The sequence below is a fragment of the Cyprinodon tularosa genome, unplaced genomic scaffold (assembly GCF_016077235.1).
Source record: "Cyprinodon tularosa strain WSP-4 unplaced genomic scaffold, ASM1607723v1 ctg561, whole genome shotgun sequence".
NCBI classification, from domain to species: Eukaryota; Metazoa; Chordata; class Actinopteri; order Cyprinodontiformes; family Cyprinodontidae; genus Cyprinodon; species Cyprinodon tularosa.
Window position 1 is genome coordinate 437,530 of NW_024039298.1, and position 18,845 is coordinate 456,374.

Consider the following 18,845-nt stretch of genomic DNA (forward strand, 5'->3'; position numbering starts at 1 on the left):
TATATTTATTTATTTTCACCGATCAAAATAAAAGCTTAGAATACATTAATAAAATAAGAATTGTGATGGAGTGTGACAGAAACACCCTAGGAATTATAATTTCTAATTTGCCCTGATAGATCCAGTCATGATTTGATTTCGTCTAAAAAACAGAATTCTTTGTTTAATGAAGGTTCCTTCAGGCTTAAATTATTTTCTAATTTTGGTAAAATATTATGTAAGGATATTTCTTCTATTTAATTCTTCTATTTAAAAATGGTTTAGATTTTGAATGTAGACAATACCATTGCCTGGGTTTGGAAATTCATGTAAAGCTGTTTAAAGTGTTGAATACTGTGATTTTCTGAAGGTTTTGGTATTTTATCCAGATTTTTTACTTAGGCTGTAAAAAAAAAAAAAAAATAAAAAAAATAAAAAAAAATAAAAAAAAATTCAGCATAAAACTCTCAAAATTCAAAGGAATATGTATAGTCTTTCAAATCATTCACTCTGCAGTCTGTAGATGATATAGATGGGGCCAGATGAGCCAGATTGCTTTAAAAAGAGGTTTCCTCTTTCACAGGAAAAGGAAAGAAGAAAAAAATAAAACCAGCCTGTTTAACCACTAACTTTTGCCCTGAAGAAGCAACGTTGGCTTCGTGATCGGCTTATTACCTTTGGATAATAAACTTCCAAATTTGTTGCCTTTTTGAGCTTTGGTTAGCAAATTTTCTCCTTGTTATAATGTTTTAAATATTACTTATGTATATTTAAAATGTGTTTATATTTAGTTTGTTGTTGTTTAACCCACCAAAACTCTAATGATTTTTTTTCATTTATATTTTGGTTTTAAATTGTTATTTTTCTGATGAGAAAGCCTTTAAAAATGCTTTTTTTTTTTCTGTTACAGTTGCTTTTATAATTTGTCCAGTCTGAGAGATGAAGGACAGTCTGAGTCCACTGGCAGTTCTGACAGAGAAAATGTTAACAATAAACATGTTACTGAGCATCTTCTTTATTACAGGTAAGCAGTTTGTTCAATTCCTTTTATTTAGAGACATCATATGAATCATTTTAGTTAGAAATTTCAGATGTTGATATTTTTTAAAGGCTGTACTCATAAAATTCTACAACTGAACATTTTTTTTAGTCATGAAGTTTCTCTGATTTGTTTCATATTATATCAATATTTGTTTTCTTACCATGCCTACAACAGCTTAAGCAAAAAAAATAAAAAATACCCCTCACATTTTTTTAACGTTTCAATTAAATTTTTTTATTAGTTGTTCAACTTAGTAAAGAAGGAAAACAAAAATTTTGAATGATCTGAATAATGATCATATATATTTAATACAAACCCTGTTCATGTCCCTCATGTTGTCAGAACACATTCTCGATATAGGTGCAGCATATCTAATGTAAACTGTCAGATTGTTTAAAGACTCTGATTTTAGCTGGAGCTCTTAAAAAAATCCTGCTCGGTTAAAAATATGAACTGTTCCCATTTAAACCCACAGTTCTGCGCCTTAATGCTAGTAATTATCTTCTGTTGTGCTCTTCACACCATATGTGTGTGCATATATATATATATATATATATATATATACATACATGTAGTGTTTTAGAAATCATCTCTCTCATTATGCTATTGTTTTGCAAATACATTTAAGTTTGATCATCCAGGCTATATTGAGAGTTTTTGAACATCATACAGGAAGAGAAAAAAAACGACATTTTAGAAAGATTTTTATATAAAACTGTTTACAATACAGATAAAGAACCTGTCTGTAGGAGCATTTTTGTCTATGCAAATCTCTATATATTTTTCTTAAAATCACCCTCTTCATATATCTACCTTATATACATAATATGTATATCTGGTTATTCAAGTAATAATGTCATGATCTGTTGCCACACACAAAGAGTGTATAAAGAGCAGTGGTCTTTAATTCCAGTCTGTTTTTGCTTCGTTTGCGCAACTTAGCAGATGTGAAGGAAATGAATGGCTAATCAGTTCACCTCTCAAGAATTAACTGTTGACATGTTGAGGATTTTATGCACTGATTTTAATCTGGTATGTTAGAATATAGAAGCATAGATAAACTGCAGGACAGATGCTCCAAAGGACCCCTATACAGATGTACTTTCAGTCGAAGATGGTAAAGTGATGAAAAAAACAAACAAAAAAAGAACTTGCATGATATTATAGCAACAGTAAAATATCAAATCACATTCCAGTTTATAGCTAGTTGTACTTTTATATAATAAATGTGGCAGAATGTTCTACTTAATTTGCTCCTTCTTTTCATTGCATACCAAAATCAATGAAGGCGCTGAATGGAACGTGTTTGCAGATCCCATGTAATTTCAGTATTGAATCCAAAAATGATTTTGATTGGGGGAAAACCTTCTTTGGAATTTGCATTAAAAATGATGTGAGGTTTGCGGTTGCTCCGCAAAACGTTGTATTCAACAGCAGTAACTCAGATAACATCTATAAAATGACTTTGACTGGAAATCTGAGTGAGAAAAACTGCACCACTCTTTTCTCTGACTTACACATAAATCAAGGACAGAGATACTTCTTTAGAATAGAGAACAGACCATTTAGGAGCACAGCCTTCTGTAATCCTCTTCAATTAACAGTCCAAGGTAAGATAATAAAACTAATAAATTTATGACAGATTAGAAATAATCGAATTTCAGAGTATTGTATCAAGGCTAGCTGGACATTGATATTTTTTTAAGAGCTGTTAGTCAGATTCTGTCTTCTTTTCTGCTTTTCTTTTACACCAAAGAAATGTTTTCATTGCTTATATGAATTTAAATTAGAATTACAAAATTAACATTAATCCATTTTTCTTCAATACAGAACGACAAACATCAGTATACAAATTGAAATTTACAAAAAAAATGCTCTTCAGAATTTTTATTTTTTTAAATCCCATCCTAATCCTGTGTTTAATCTGTTCATTAAATCCACTTGCCCCCAGAAGTAAAGAATTTAAATTCATAATTTATTTTCAAAATAAGCCAACTGGATAGGTACAAAAGTAGCATTTGAAGGATGGGAACGTTTAAAGCAGGGTTAGGTAATAAGCAGATATCGCAATGCATTACAGAAATAGCATTGCAGAGAAATGCTCAACCCAGAATCCAAAATGAAAGAGTATGCTACAACAACAAACCTACCAATACATCACTGTCTACTTTAGAAGATAAGCCACATTAGGAGAGCTTTATTTAGAGAAGCAGCCTATAGGCACAAGGTTACTCTGGGGGAGCTGAACCCATGCATTGCTCAGGTAATGCCCCTGTCACACCTTGCAGGTTTAGCCGGCATATGTCTGATGTCCCAGAATCTTCTAAAATACTGGCATACGCTGAACTTTCTATGTCTTTTTTCAATTTTGGGCGTATACACGGACAACAAGTCCAGAACTTATGTCCAAAGACAGCCTGTATCTTATCATAACATCTCATGCGTAACGTGCGGCAGCGCAATGACCATGAAATGTTCTAAGCTAGTGTCCTGAGGGGGGCAGGATTGTGCCCAGAGGTGCCCGGCCTACGTAAAATGATGGAAATGAAAAAAATATATAAATAGTCAACAAGTTGGGAATTTTTTGCAAGCCAGAGGGTTGATTGAGCTGCTTATAAAACAAGATATCAGCTTCTATCTGTCTGTTTGGTGAAAAGGTTTGTTTGAACTTCCAGATTCTCCTTGGAGTCCCAGCATTAATATCCCTGTTGGTGATCTGAAGGAGCATCAGTCTGTCACTATAAGCTGCTCAGCTTTGACTCCCTGTCCACACTCACCTCCTGAACTCACCTTGAATCTCCAACAAAACTCTGAGAGACAAACAGAGAAAAACCCAGATGGAACGTTTACAACTAAAATCCAGTCGACCATCACTCTGTCAATCACACAAGATGGATACAACATCAGGTGTTCTGCCAGATATCCTGTGAATGGAGGAAGCAAGACAGCAGAGACAGAAGTGACTCTCAATGTTTCATGTAAGTGATCCTGTCAATTCAGTTCAGTTTATTTATATAGCGTCAATTCACAATCCATGTAATTTCAAGGAACTTTATAGAGACAATAGATCGGATTTGATAAAGGTTTCTACCAAGGAAAACCAGTTTATTGTGTCGAGTCACCTACTTTTATGTTGACACGTCAGAAATCCTTCAAACAGAGCATGCATATAGGGACAGTGGAGATAAAAAACTCCCATTTAGCAGGAAGAAACATCCAGCAGAACCAGGCTCCATGTGAGCAGCAGTCTGTCGAGGCCGATTGGGGTTCATTGAGATAGAGGTAGGCATATTGATGTATGACAGATTTACTAAAGGTAACTGTAATCTAGCTCCACGGGGGAATCAGTCCAGAAAAGATAGTCAGGCAGATGACCTCCAAGCCAGTTCTCACGTCAAAGGATGAAAGAGTGCACAATTTGGTCATCACAGTAAAGGACAATAGGACTACATAAAAAATAGGCCCAGAATTATCTATAATCAAAGGCAGTGATGGCAGCACAGCTGATATTTCTCTACAGAATGGACTCGCAGTTAAACAGGAATAGACCAGATTAAGCTACTATGACAAGAAAATGCAGAGAGAACATAAAAATTATGTCTTTCTTATGTTAACATTATACGGGAGCGCATTGCATTCACCAAAGAAAAAAACAAATCTGACAGCTTATCTCATAATTACGAGATCAATATCTCATAATTACGAGATATTATCTCGTAATTACGAGATCTTTTCTCATAATTACGAGATAATAGGTATGTGACACTGGGGAATAACGAGTTTCCTTAATGCGGACTGAATTAATTTTAATTTGTCAGCATTGTAAAGTAAGTCCTTAGAAATTTTTTTAGGTGAAGAAGCCCATTCTGACTGCAGGAGCAATTAAACCAGCACGGGCTGCTTTATGATTGTAAATGAATGTGTCTTAAAAGCATTTAAGCTGGCGGTGTCATATAGAACTGTCCATCGATACCTTCTCAAAATCCTAAATCTGCAAGGAGAGCTGAGGCTTCTGTAATGACCTCAGAATGTTGGATCTCTAATTCGAGGTGAGACAGGCAGTAGGAAAGTTCAAAGCGTTTATGGCAGAAAAATCTCTCCATATCCATAGGGCAGAAACAGGTCACAATCAGGAAAACAGAACAAGATACAGATTGCTAGTTAATCTCACCAAATTGCTCAAATAACCTGGCGCTGACGGAAGGCAAGCACGCAACATAAATAGCTGAATAACCAGGTGGAAATGATCATGGTTAATCAGCTGCAGGACCAATTAGACAGGGGAGCAAGGAGGAAAGGGAAAGAACCATCAGCGCCGAGATCATGACAGCTTCAGAATCGTTTAAAACGACCAGGTCCCAATTATGCTTTCTTGAGCCATAATTACGAGATATTATCTGATAATTACGAGATATTTGTTTATTTGTTTATTTATTTGGATCCCTATTAGCTGTAAGTAATTTGACAGCTATTATTCCTGGGGTCCTTTTAAAATTATACAGATACACAAAATATTTCAAATGATCACATCATAAGAACAACTATGCATTTCAAATTATATCACATTACAGTACAATATGTTACACAAATATTCATATATTAAAGGAAAATTCCGGTTTTTAACACTTTTAGCCCATTTTCTGTAGTGTCCAGGATGAAATCGAATGATCGACACCAAAATTTTGACAATTGGTCCTGTCTCTGCTATTTGGCTCATGCAGAATCCCCCCCTGGCTGCTTCAGAATGGCTTCCATAGTGCATGTCTGATAATGTCCTTAAAACAACCTTAAACGTTCTTTTTTTAAAATATGCTACTCACCGGGTCGTCAGCGCTGTTCAATGACGTTCCAAAAAAAGTTTTGTGAAGAAAAACCGTTCCTGTCTTGTTTTATTTAGCACTTTGTAAATCCCAGAACTATTTTTTCCGATACATCACAACCGCTTATAAACTTCCGCTTCCCGTTCGAATCTGAAGCGTTGCACACTCCAGACCACTAGTTGGCGACGGTATCCTCTACCGTCAAACTCAAAGTCCAATATGTCCTCCTCAAGAATCCACCTTTCGTATTCCATTTTCAGAGTTTTTTAAAGTGTTTAACAGAGACGTTAGCACCTCGACGTCGGAGTACACAGAGTGAAGCAGAAACACTTGGGCCTTGCGAAAAGACTACAACTAAGCGTAAACAGGCCCCATTTCCGTTTCCGTTGGCGGAGGGATATTGACTATTCCAACAGAACTCAATGGGATTTACAAAATGCTAAATAAAACACTACAGGAACGATTTTTCTTTACGAAACTTTTTTTTGGAACGTCATTGAACAGCGCTGACGACCCGGTGAGTAGCATATTTTAAAAAAAGAACGTTTAAGGTTGTTTTAAGGACATTATCGGACATGCACTATGGAAGCCATTCTGAAGCAGCCAGGGGGGGATTCTGCATGAGCCAAATAGCAGAGACAGGACCAATTGTCAAAATTTGGGTGTCGATCATTCGATTTCATCCTGGACACTACAGAAAATGGGCTAAAAGTGTTAAAAAACGGAATTTTCCTTTAAGGCTTTCAACAAAGTATTTTTTTTTTAAGTTTTAAATGCACCTTTCGTAGTAGCAGTCAAGATGTTATGAGGCAGTTTGTTCCACAGAGTCACAGCTCTGAACAGCACAGACCTACACACTGCTTCTGTTCTCCGAATGGGTCGTGTCAAATGACCAGAAGCTGCCTGCCTGGTTGAATAATTGTGCTCATTTCTCCTTTCTCGTAATTACGAGAAAAGATCTCGTAATAATGAGATACTGATCTTGTAATTATGAATGAAGAATTTTTTTCTTTTGTGAATGCAATACTCTTGATGTGTGAGTCTGTCGAAACCCTAATAATACTTGCCTGTTGTGAGTCAGAACAGATTTTTTTTTTGTTTGTTTGTAAACACAGAGCTTTCCTTAACACTAACAAATACTGCTGAATCAGAGAATGGTGATTGAATAAACCAGCATAATAAAAAGTGGTCCCTATGTCCTCCAGTAGTCTACATTTATAGCAGCTTATAGATAGAAAACAACACGGGATATATTGGTAGAGCTAAGGAGAAACATCTGACCAGAACGAATTCTCACACACAGGATCTGGCCATCCAGCCTCAGTTATTTTAAGTCAAAGCTAAAAACCTATTTGTTTAGAACTGCCTTTGACTGTTGAGGTTAAACTGTTAACTGAGATGTTATTAGTTTAGGGTTGTGGTCAAAATGTTTGTTTGTTTCATTACATGCTTTTATCATGCTTTTATCTTCATTGGCTTTTATTCTGTTTTTATATTATTTTCCTTCTATTTTATTTGTTAATCCATATAAAGCACATTAAATTGTCCTGGTATTGAACTGCACTATTCAAATAAACTTGCCTTGTTTTGCTTACCCAGTGAGCAGACATCACAAATATTTTAAGGTTTATCAAAAATGAACCTTTAATCCTGACCTCAAAAGAAGCCTGGGTGTCTGCCTCATGGACTAAAACTGGTAGTTGATTCAAACTACCGGTAACTAAGATTTGCCTGCCATTCTACTTGTAGAAATTCAAGAACCAGTAGTAAATCTGCAGATCAAGAGTAAAGTGCTCTGTTAGGAACAAAAGGAGCGATAAGATCCCTTATATGAGATGGAGCTTGGCTATTTAGGGCTTTAAACACAAAAAGGGGGATTTTAAATTATATTGTGGATTTTACAGGAAACCAGTGAAGGGAAGCTTAGATAGCAGAAATATGATCTCTCTTTTTAATTTTCATCAGAACGCTGGATGCAGCATTTTGGATCAGCTGAAGGCTTTTAACTACAGTTTGTGGACTTCCTGATAGTAAAAAAATTAGAATAGTCTAGCCTTGTGTCATGATGGGTTCACTGAAGAGACCCAGTTATGCAGAACACCACGGAGACGGAAACAGGAGTAAAAGTGTAAACAATGTTTATTGTTCAAAAGCACATGGAATATTGTCTGGAACTGGTTCAGGCCTGGGGACTGGTTCACTGGAGTCTGTGTAGATAACAGAGCGGTTAGCTTTGAGAGCAATTGGGTTTGGGTTTGTGATGTTCAGGTTAATACCTTGAGGGTTCCGGTTTGAGCTCTGAGAGAGGAGCTGTTGGGTCCAGAGAAGGTTTGCTTCAGCAGAGTCCAATAACTGCTTCAGCGTCTTACTTCTGATGAGGGCGCAGACCTTGGCTTTGGGTTTCCGGCTCTTAATCCAGAGCTGCATGGGAAATCCAGAGAGGAGTCTTCGGGTTTGGCTCAGAGGGCAGGCTCGGCAGTCTAAGCTCATCCAGAGCTCACAGAGAAAAACTGGTTTCCTGGAAACAGAGACACAAAAGGATTAGAATCCTAGCAGGACTCAGAGGGCAATAAAAGATTCTCAGATGGTTCTTTGGCTCAGGTGCTAACCAACTAGATTCAACACTGCGGCGTCGAGGCAAGGTCTGAAGACAGCTTTTATACTGTGGATCCTCTGATGATGGAACGAGCCTCAGGTGCGTCGAAGGCTCGGCTCAGGAGGATCCACGGCGGACTCTGCTGGAGGAAGGTGGTACTTCTCCAGCTCCAAACACCTTGAAGTAACAAATGCATGGACTAGTTTCTCAGCATAACCTCTTGGCAGGATCTTTCTAATTTTTGCAATATTCCAGAGGAGATAAAAAAATAACACAGATGACCTTGTGGAGAATGCAAAGTTACAAATAGAAGAGTTTTGCTTACAATTTTGAGGGTGGAAAACTAATGGATAAATGTTCAAAAGAATTGTAGCTAGGCCTTGTGCCAATGTAAATCAATTTAGGCCTTGTGCAAATCATTAAGTCTGACTGAAAGAATGTTGCTACTCCTCTTCATGCAAAATGTCTGGGCATATGAGCATTTAAATAGCTGGAGGGAGTTGGCTCATTGTTGCTACATTAATCCTCTTGTTGCAGCCAGGTCTCCATAAGACAACATAGATAACTTTGATTATCACAGCTCAAATCATTAACTAACAAACATTTTGAGAATGTGTCAGCACTTCATAGTTTAACTGTTTCTGATCCATAAGGTTAATGTGTGTCAATCTTTTTTCAGATGCTCCTAGAGACACCTCAGCATCCATCAGTCCATCAGGTTTGGTGTCAGCAGGTAGCTGGGTGAAGCTGAGCTGCTCCAGCAGAGCCAAGCCTCCTGCCAGCTTCACCTGGTTCAGGAACAGCGCAGGAGGACCCAGAAAAGTATCTCTTGGGCCGGACTATATTCTCCAGATGACCAGCATGACTGACATGGAATCTTATTACTGTGTGGCTGCAAATATCATGGGGAATCAAACTTCTACATGGAGCCATTTAAGGGGTCGAGGTAAAACAAGCTTTTCAATGCTTTGAAAAAAAGCATCTTTTTCATTTAAAAATGCCAGTTAAGATTCTCAGTCATCCAGGTCATTGTCACACCAGGAAGCTTTTTTAATCTGTCAGAAATGTCAGAAATAACGTTGAGTTTGAGGCTTTATAGAGTGGACGAAAAACAAAGCCTTGTTTTGACCTAGAAAGCATTCTTTTAAAAATGCACACCAATAAGTAGATAAGAATCTTTTATGTCAAACTTTTTCAATTACGGTAATATCAATTCTACTTGATTTGGGTGGGCTGATTTGGGTGGGCTCTTTTCTCTGCAAATGAGTTTGCTTCTATTTAAGTATCATCTCAAAGTGAGCGTATTATAAATAAAAAGTGAGTTCCAGCTCTTTTTGAATAAACTAAAGGTCGCAATTAATTTATCTGTCATACTATATGAATAAAAGGGGGCAAAACAAACGTGTTTTGTCTATTAAAAGAATGTTACCAATGAACAAATCCTTTTAGTGAAAGAAATTAGTTAAATTACTTCAATGATTGATTTAATCCTTTCTCAATTCAGGCAAAATTAGTGCAAGCATTTCATGCCAGCCAGTATTGAAACTTCAGCTTTCTGTGATTTAAGCCCCTGTCTCAAGTTATCTGATCAATGACATACATCCAATGTAAGTTACTCATAAGTCCTGGTGTCTAGTTTTTTCCAAGACCTATGAGTAGCTTGTACATAACTTATTCGTAACTTATACCCCATTTACACTACCCTTGAAAAACCGATCCATGCCGAGACCGGTCCGACCTCGAATCAGTTATCCAGGCCAAGCTTGGTTCCTCGACGCCTCGCCTCCTAGTGACGATCTGCGGTATTACTGCCAGTATTGAAGGAGGAAATCAAGCAGTTGGTGGCGGTAATGCACCAAAAGTTGCTTGCCAATCCCCATAAAACACAAGAAGAAGAAGACGAAGAAGGAGGGAATCAAGCAAATCAAAATGACGGCGCCTGTCACATTTAGAAAGTTATGCTTGATTATTATTGCTGTACTTCGGAGTTTGCGGAGGGTCAGGCAAAGACGGCAACCTTTCGTGGATTTACTTGAGAAAGTAAATTTATAGTTATAGTTGTTCTTCTGTTTTGTGTTGGTTGGGAAGCAACTTCTGGAGGGGCATTACCGCCAACAACTGGAATGGAGTGTGAATCGGGATGTGCAGCCAAACGGAGATGACGCGTTCTGCTCATGCGCTCTTGTTATCAGAAAACCGAGCCAGGGAAAAACTGCGCCAAGCCCACCACTGGAACTGGTCTGCAGTTATCTCGGTTCGGTTGTGTCTAGCTCGGTTCAGTTCAGTTTGTTTTCCATTCACACACGATAAGTTATCTCAGTTAGTGAACTCGGACCGGTCTCAGCCCGGTTTTTCAAGGGTAGTGTAAATGGGGTATTACAGTTGCAGCCATTCAAAATAGGCCTTCCCAGTCAAATGCCAGCCGATTGACAGCCAACTTCCAGCCACTGGAGTGAACCCCTCCCCCTTCTTCTGGACATGCATATTTTTTTACTCTGACGGCACCATTTCATTTAATTACAGGTTCTGACCAGGAGATTATGCTTCTCTTTTGCCTTTAATGTCCACAAATCATGATTGAAAGAATATTTTAGTGCAAAGATTGATGTTTATTAAATGAATTGTAGGGGACCAGCCAAGGACCAGCTGAGGATCCATCAAGGAAAGTCGGAAAATTTTGAATGGCTACTACTGTATCAAGATCTTATCTCCAACACATTTTAATGTATTTGTCGTGTTCCAGACGACCGCTGCACACATTTCTAATGTACAGCTACAGCTATAAATGCGTATTTGCAGTGTTTGATATAAAAGGGGGTTCAAAGGAGGGAACCGTTAGTTCTCCTACAGACTTAATCCCTATCATTAGGTGAGGGAGAAGGTGAGGGTGATATATCCTCCCTGCGTTCACGCCCACGTCCAACAAACTTCCTAGCAGACATGACACTCTTTCTTTCTTTTTTTCTTTGTATTTCATTTTTTTTGGCGGGCGGTAAACAATAGCGAGGTTAGTACCGTGATCAAATAAATCTTTTTATGCAGACCAGGCACCTCTGGGTGCTTTGCTGCTCCCCTCAGGACCCTGGCTTGTGCATCATTTCATGGCCTTACGCTGACGTGCGTTATGCATAAATTAGGCTGTAGTTTGGCATATCTTCTGGACTTGTTATGAATACTGTACTTATTTGCCCAAAACTGAAAAAACACAAAGAAAGTTCAGCGTATGCCAGTGCTTTAGAAAATTCAGTGACATCAAGCATACGTTGACAAAATCGTCAAGGTAGGACAGGGGCATTACACAAAAGCTTCTGCTCCTTCAAGCTAACGGCTACTGCCAAGTCAAGCCACATGAACAATTGAACATAGACTTAACCTTGGTCCCATCCATAGCACCATAAGAGACTTAAGTACACATAAACTAATTAACAAATAATAGGTTAAGCTAATGCTACCAAATATTAGCTTTCTGCTGTGGTCTAACAGATTTAATGTAAGTAATATGTTAATAAAATTTGTCTGCTCTGACTAATGACTAACCTAATCAGTGAATGACAGTGTTCTGGTGTTTTTCAGCACAACCCTTTTCATTTTTAAAAATTTTACCCGTCATTTTTTTTCTAATTCACAATTAAACCACCACTGTTGTATTTGCCTATATAAAAAAATCCCAATGAAATAAATCAAAATTGGAGGTGAGTCCTTAACTACATGTCAGATACAAACCAGAGACCTCTGAACAGATGAACAGTTTATCATCACTGTAGAGACTGGATCAAGAGAATGTCATTCATCTTAACTGCAAAAATCTTGATCTCAGTCTTGACTGTCTAATTACAGATTATCAGGTGACTGGGTTTAGTTACTGCATTACAGTGAAGATCCTGGGAATTACAATCCTTTGCATCATTGCCGTCATCTTTAAGTGGTAAGACACACAAAATTTTAAGAATTTATTCGTTTTTAGGATTTTTAAAGTCTTTCCATCCTTCTTTTTCTTCAGTTGGTACAGATCAATATTTCGCAGCAAACCACAAAAGGTAAGTTTGCTAAATTCATTTTAATCTTTTGAATACTAAATACTCTAAAGCTAATTAATTTTCTAGTTGATCTTTGATTAACCAATATCAGAGAAATTTATGCTGAAATATTATTTATAATCACTTAAAAAAAAGAGTAAAAAAAACTTAATAAAAAGTTACATTTGTTGATACAGCTTTTATTTCTGAGCGCAAGGTGCAGTGAGATTTCAGTAATGCTTCAGTGGTTATGATTAAAAGGAACCGTGGCAGCACAGCGTTAACGTCAAATAAATCGAACTATTTTAACAACTTTTAAAATGCGTATTTAGTCATAATTTTTAAGCAAGACCAGTTTATTTCTATCAGACACATGGGTAGCAAAAAACTATCCATTAAATAAAAAAAAAGGAAAAAGAAAAGTCCACTACAATGGAGAAAATGTAATATGAATTATTTAAGACAAAGAAAATGAATGATTAAAATATGATGAGTGTATGAAAGCATAATTAAATTATTAAGAAAACATGAAAGGAAAATTGTACTGAAAACTTGACTAAACATGTTAGATAACACAAAGAGCATTTTAAACAAGTTTGGGTTCAATCTTGATTCAAAGCAGCTCTTTAAAAATTTTCTGTGAGTTTATTCCAGATTAGTGGAACATAGGAACTGAAAACAAGATGGTGGCACTCTGCTCGGCTGCGGCTACTTCGGCTCCGGTTAGCATTGCAAACCTTATGCTACTTTCGGCAGTTAAAACATTCCCATACCTAAAACACAGCATCACAGTGTAGGAACAGTGTACACCCGTAAGACTCGGTCCCAAAGACAACCACCATCATGTGCCTTAACGACTTCTGCCCCGTCGCACTCACATCCTCCATCATGAAGTGCTTCGAAAGATTTGTTAAGGACCACATTATCTCCACACTCCCCCATCACACGACCCGTTCCAGTTTGCATACCAGTCCAAGCGCGGTGCGGAGGATGCAGTCTCCACTGTTGTCCACCTGAGCCTGGAGCACCTGGAGAAGAAGGACACCCACGTGCGGATGCTGTTCCTGGACTTCAGCTCAGTATTCAACACGATCATCCCCAGGACCTGGTAGGCAAATTGGGCCCCTTAGGAATAAACACCCCCCTCTGCAACTGGCTGCTGGACTTCCTCACTGACAGAACCCAGGCTGTCAGAGTGGGGAACAACACCTCCGACGTCATCACCCTGAACACCGGCATCCCCCAGGGCTGTGTCCTGAGCCCCCTACTGTTCACCCTGATGACCCACGACTGCCGTCCACGCCTCAGGTCCAACCACATCCTGAAGTACGCAGATAACACCACAGTTGTGGGCCTCATCTGGGACAACAACGAGGCGGCCTACAGGGAGGAGGTGCGGCATCTGGTGGACTGGTGCAGAGGGAAAAACCTGATCCTGAACATCAAAAAGACCAAAGAGATTATCCTCGATTTCAGGAAATCCAGACCCACCCACACACCCCTCCTCATCATGACTCAGCTGTTAAGGTCCTCAGCAGTGGCAAGTTCCTGGGGGTGCACCTCACTGACAACCTCAGCTGGTCACCCCACATCTCCTCACTGGTGAAGAAGGGCCAGCAGCGCCCCCCATCCTTCAGACCTTCTACAGAGGGACCATCGAGAGCCTGCTGACCAGCTACATCTCCATCTGGTCTGTGAGCTGCAGGGCCTCTTACTGGAAGTCTCTAAAGAGGGTGGTGAGAACAAGGGAGAAGATCATGGGGGCGCCACTCCCCTGCATCAAGAACATCACGGACAGGCGCTGCCTATCCCGGGCTCACCAGATCCTCTCCGACCCCACCCACCCCAACCACGGACTGTTTTCCCCCCTGGCGTCCGGCAGAAGGTTCAGCAGCATCTTCTGCAGAACGACCAGACTAGTGAACAGTTTCTTCCCCCTGGCCAATAGACTGCTTAACGCCACATAACACTCCTCCCCCCATGGACATGGACAATACATGCACCTTAGTTTAGTTTTGTCTTCAATTTAATGTTTTATTTTCAATAACTCTTCAGTGCAATATTCAATAACTCAGTTCAATATGTATTTATTGATGTTACTTCTTCAATAACTCAGTGCAATACAGGTGCTGGTCATAAAATTAGAATATCATGAAAAAGTAGATTGATTTCAGTAATTCCATTTAAAAAGTGAAACTTGTATATTATATTCATACATTACATACAAACTCATATATTTCAGATGTTTATTTTGTTTAATTTTGATGATTACAAATGACAACAAATGAAAATCTCAAATTCATCATATCAGAAAATTAGAATATTGTGAAAAGGTTCAAAATTGATGGCCCCTGGTGCCACACTCTAATCAGCTAATTAACTCAAACCACCTGCAAAAGCCTTTAAATGGTCTTTCAGTCTAGTTCTATAGGCTACACAATCATGGGGAAGACTGCTGACTTGACAGTTGTCCAAAAGACGACCATCGACACCTTGCACAAGGAGGGCAAGACACAAAAGGTCATCGCTAAAGAGGCTGGCTGTTCACAGAGCTCAGTGTCCAAGCACATTAATAGAGAGGCGAAGGGAAGGAAAAGATGTGGTCGAAAAAAGTGTACAAGCAAGAGAGATAACCGCACCCTGGAGAGGATTGTGAAACAAAACCCCTTCAAAAATGTGGGGGAGATTCACAAAGAGTGGACTGCAGCTGGAGGGAGTGCTTCAAGAACTACCACACACAGACGTATGAAAGACATGGGTTTCTGCTGTCGCATTCCTTGTGTCAAGCCACTCTTGAACCACAGACAGCGTCAGAAGCGTCTTGCCTGGGCTAAAGAGAAACAGGACTGGACTGCTGGTGAGTGGTCCAAAGTCATGTTCTCTGATGAAAGTAAATTTTGCATTTCCTTTGGAAATCAAGGTCCCAGAGTCTGGAGGAAAAGAAGAGAGGCACTTCATCCACGTTGCTTGAAGTCCAGTGTAAAGTTTCCACAGTCAGTGATGGTTTGGGGTGCCATGTCATCTGCTGGTGTTGGTCCATTGTGTTTTCTGAGGTCCAGGGTCAACGCAGCCACATACCAGGAAGTTTTAGAGCACTTCATGCTTCCTGCAGCTGACCAACTTTTTGGAGATGCAGATTTCATTTTCCAACAGGACTTGGCACCTGCACACAGTGCCAAAGCTACCAGTACCTGGTTGAAGGACCATGGTATCCCTGTTCTTAATTGGCCAGCAAACTCTCCTGACCTTAACCCCATAGAAAATCTATGGGGTATTGTGAAGAAGAAGATGCAATACACCAGACCCAACAATTCAGAAGAGCTAAAAGCCACTATTAGAGCAACCTGGGCTATCATAACACCTGAGCAGTGCCACAGACTGATCGACTCCATGCCACGCCGCATTGCTGCAGTAATACAGGCCAAAGGAGGCCCAACTAAATACTGAGTGCTGTACATGCTCATACTTTTCATGTTCATACTTTTCAGTTGGCCAACATTTCTATAAATCCTTTGTTTTTATTGGTCTTCAGTAATATTCTAATTTTCTGATATGATGAATTTGAGATTTTCATTTGTTGTCATTTGTAATCATCAAAATTAAACAAAATAAACATCTGAAATATATGAGTTTGTATGTAATGTATGAATATAATATACAAGTTTCACTTTTTAAATGGAATTACTGAAATCAATCTACTTTTTCATGATATTCTAATTTTATGACCAGCACCTGTACATATGTATACACTCACCGGCCACTTTATTAGGTACACCTGTCCAACTGCTCGTTAACACTTTCTAAGCAGCCAATCACATGGCGGCAACTCAGTGCATTTAGGCATGTAGACATGGTCAAGACAATCTCCTGCAGTTCAAACCGAGCATCAGTATGGGAAAGAAAGGTGATTTGAGTGACTTTGAACGTGGCATGATTGTCGGTGCCAGAAGGGCTGGTCTGAGTATTTCAGAAACTGCTGATCTGCTGGGATTTTCACGCACAACCATCTCTAGGGTTTACAGAGAATGGTTCGAAAAAGAAAAAAAACATCCAGTGAGCAGCAGTTCTGTGGGCGGAAATGCCTTGTTGATGCCAGAGGTCAGAGGAGAATGGCCAGACTGGTTCGAGCTGATAGAAGGGCAACAGTGACTCAAATAACCACCCGTTACAACCAAGGTGGGCAGAAGAGCATCTCTGAATGCACAGTACGTCGAATTTTGAGGCAGATGGGCTACAGCAGCAGAAGACCACACCGGGTGCCACTCCTTTCAGCTAAGAACAGGAAACTGAGGCTACAATTTGAAATTGGACAATAGAAGATTGGAAAAACGTTGCCTGGTCTGATGTGTCTTGATTTCTGCTGCAACATTCGGATGGTAGGGTCAGAATTTAGTGTCTACAACATGAAAGCATGGATCCATCCTGCCTTGTATCAACGGTTCAGGCTGGTGGTGGTGTCATGGTGTGGGAAATATTTTCTTGGCACTCTTTGGGCCCCTTGGTACCAATTGAGCATTGTTGCAACGCCACAGTCTACCTGAGTATTGTTGCTGACCATGTCCATCCCTTTATGACCACAATGTACCCAACTTCTGATGGCTACTTTCAGCAGAATAATGCGCCATGTCATAAAGCTGGAATCATCTCAGACTGGTTTCTTGAACATGACAATGAGTTCACTGTACTCAAATGGCCTCCACAGTCACCAGATCTCAATCCAATAGAGCATCTTTGGGATGTGGTGGAACGGGAGATTCGCATCATGGATGTGCAGCCGACAAATCTGCGGCAACTGTGTGATGCCATCATGTCAATATGGACCAAACTCCCTGAGGAATGCTTCCAGCACCTTGTTGAATCTATGCCACGAAGAATTGAGGCAGTTCTGAAGGCAAAAGGGGGTCCAACCTGTTACTAGCATGGGGTACCTAATAAAGTGGCCGGTGAGTGTATATATACTCTTACCCTGTTTATAGCTAGCTCTTACTCATAGAAAACATATTTATTGTGCAGGAATAGGGTCTTAGCACTGTTACACTGGTACCCAAGTAATCGACTTTTCGTTGTCAAGAGTCACCTTATGTTTTTTGTGCAATGACAATAAAGGAAGTCTAAGTCTAAGTCTAAAAACTGCTTATCTACGTTTAGTTCTGGTTGTCGGTATTCAGAGCGAATTTTGGTAAAAAAAAACCAAAAAAACTCAGGTAACCTGAATGTAATCACAAAACAACTTTGGTATGTTTCAGATAAGGATTGTGTAAAAGCATTTTATTTTTTATGTTCAGAGAGAAAAGATCAAAATCTACAGTAATTAGCAGTTACCTATTTTAACAGATGAACAAAAATTCCAAGAACATTATATCATAATTTGAATAAGTGTAAAATGAAGCTACATTCACTTAATTCATCTTTTGAAATTATTTATAAGTCAAAGAAAATATATATTTTCCTTGTTTTCAAGCAACCCCCAAATAAAATATATTTTAAAATGTTTAGTATTTGATGACAACCTGATTCATATAGAGCTGGAGATTATACAAGCACTGTTTTTACTGTTATAGAAACCCAGTCATCTGTAACAAAGTCAAAACAGCAGTCATGCATTTATTGGCCGAAAATAACCCTTCTTCCAGACTTTTAGAGAAACTGGGAACTGGAGAGCAAAACCGATCCTGAACTGAGTGGTTTGTGGGAACAGGTGCACTGAGACGTGTTTTACGGATAATGGGCTGTCAATGAAAAAAAAAAAGTTTGTTGTCAGCTACTTTTCATGTTGTGAGCTAAAAGTGGCTCGTGAAAACACATGACCTTAGCAAATGCAAAACAGATTTTTCAGTATTTAGTTTTTTTTTGCAAAATTTAAAGAAAGACATTGACCCATAAAATCTAAGGCAGATGGAAAATATTTGTTATTTACAAGGCCGTTGAGCAAGGTTCACATTACCTAGAAAAGACAGCAGTTAAAAGCAGAGTTATAAAAGCAGCAAAGCAGCTGACTTGCGGCTGCAGTTAAAAAAAGATGCCGATAGTTTCTCACTTCATCTACATGAAACAGGAAATTTTTTATTTTTATTTTTTATTTCACTGTGGTGCAACATCATGATTGTATCATGTTTTTTATCTACAGGAAACAGAAGAAAATGAGGATGTTAACAGAGTGGTAGAGATTCAGGTAACTTAAACCACAAGAGAACTGAAGATTTTAAGTCAAACATCCACTTACCTTCTTTTTTGTTCAATTTTTTGATTTTAAAATATAGCATTTTAAGTATTATATAAGAAAATAATTTCTTAAACAAAGCAAACAGGTTGTTCACACACTAGGACATTAGTGAACATCAGTGAGAACAACTTCAGTACAACAATAGACAGAAAATATAGAATCATGTACA

General features: G+C 38.8%; 1 pseudogene; it reads left to right on the top strand.

The window, feature by feature from the left end:
• Positions 1–622: 622 nt before the first annotated feature.
• LOC119796922 lies at positions 623–14,420 on the top strand (annotated as a pseudogene).
• The last annotated feature ends 4,425 nt before the right edge of the window (positions 14,421–18,845 follow it).